The sequence below is a fragment of the Pteropus vampyrus genome, unplaced genomic scaffold (assembly GCF_000151845.1).
Source record: "Pteropus vampyrus isolate Shadow unplaced genomic scaffold, Pvam_2.0 Scaffold88, whole genome shotgun sequence".
Classification (NCBI taxonomy): Eukaryota; Metazoa; Chordata; class Mammalia; order Chiroptera; family Pteropodidae; genus Pteropus; species Pteropus vampyrus.
Window position 1 is genome coordinate 2,962,770 of NW_011888869.1, and position 1,702 is coordinate 2,964,471.

Sequence of the window (1,702 nt, forward strand, 5' to 3'; positions counted from 1 at the left end):
TAGGTGAGGCAACTCTTGGTTGACCTCACAGATTGCAAGGACCTTGTCAGCTTACAATCCTTTATTTTTTTTTTTTTATTTTTTACGCCTACAGCACCTGGTCTTCCTAGGTGGTCTCCCATCCAAATACTGACCAGGCCCAACCCTGCTTAGCCTCAGAGACCATCACCAATATCTAATTCCAATTATCTATATAGTCTTTAAATATTATAAATATATTACAAATAAACACTGTAAAATTAAAATTTAAAAGTGGTACTAAGCCCAGGATTACCCACTCAGAGATCTATTCCCAGGATAATTCCAGATGCTAAAAGCGGTAGATGAAAAACCTCTTCTGGGATTTTGGGGGGAATTTCTCTAGATTTGCTTTCCTTCTATGTCTTTGCTAGCATTCTCTCCTTGAGTTCCCAACCTCTATGGCTTCATATTTGGCTTTCTTTTTTTAAATATTGCCTCATTTGAATCAGGAATGTTTTCTGGAATGTTGATCTTGGTTCTAACCTAGCAATCCATAAGATGCTATATATAATTGTTCCCAAACTCCACACACTGCCAAAGGTCATCTGAATGCTGACTTCTCTCCCCAGTGCAGGGAGGGAGATTGGACAGGATTCTTCTAAGTCACTGAAAATAATATGTAGATACATGTGTGTGTTTATGGGGCGGGGGCGGGTTCTGACCAATTTATGCTTTGAACATTCTGACAAAAAGTTCTTCAGTGGCTAAGTGCCTCCTAGGCAATAATCTAGTTTCCTTACACTCAGTCTCTAAGTTAAATTTCCATAGTTATTCTTTTTATGGGTAAGAAATTCAGGTCTTCTGTAGCACATAGAAGATTGAGAAAAATAAAATTTTCAACAATATGGCATATATGTTTATTTTTCTTAATCATTCACTATTATTAAGTTACCATTTAGAAATACTTCTTTAGTACTAAGTGCCAAGCATAAAGAATTAACATGAAGCAGAGGAAGAAAAGGGGATAAAAAATAATTATGCAACATGCCAAGAACTGTATCAGAAAAACAGGCAAATTGATACGACATGGTTTTTTTCCTTAAGTTGCTGATATGTCTGCACCAACACTAAGAGATATAGGATGGTGGCAATTAGTCGTTTTGTTTACCTATGTTTCTGAAGGACTTTGTGATTGCATCATTTACTATTCAACTTTATTTATACATCAGCTTTATTTCTATTATATTCTTAGAGTACTACATGCATATGTTTAATAAATAATTAACTCCTGCACTGGTGTTCTTGATCCAAAGCAACACACAGCTCCTTACTTTTAATCCTCAGAGCTGTTTGGGGGGATTTTTAGATCCCTAAATAATTCATTGCTTAGTTCCTCTCTTCGGTTTTGCTCTTATAAGTGATTCACATAGTTATCTGTATATTTCCTCTTTACTCCCTTTGTACAGCAAGGCATAGTTTATTTTACTAAGAAAAGATTTTATTTGGAATAAGGTCCCATATCTACTTATTTGGCTCTTTTAGTCATAAATAGTAGCAAACAGATGACTTGCTGGAGCAAGAGCTGGCATAGATACTTTGCATTTTTTCTTCAAATTATAAAAAAAATAAATAAACTGTTTTCCCCATTTTACCATCTTGGTATATACAAATAAAATACTAGGGCCTGAACTGAAAAGACTCTATAAGGACATTTATTTTCTATAATTAAGAGCTTATCAGG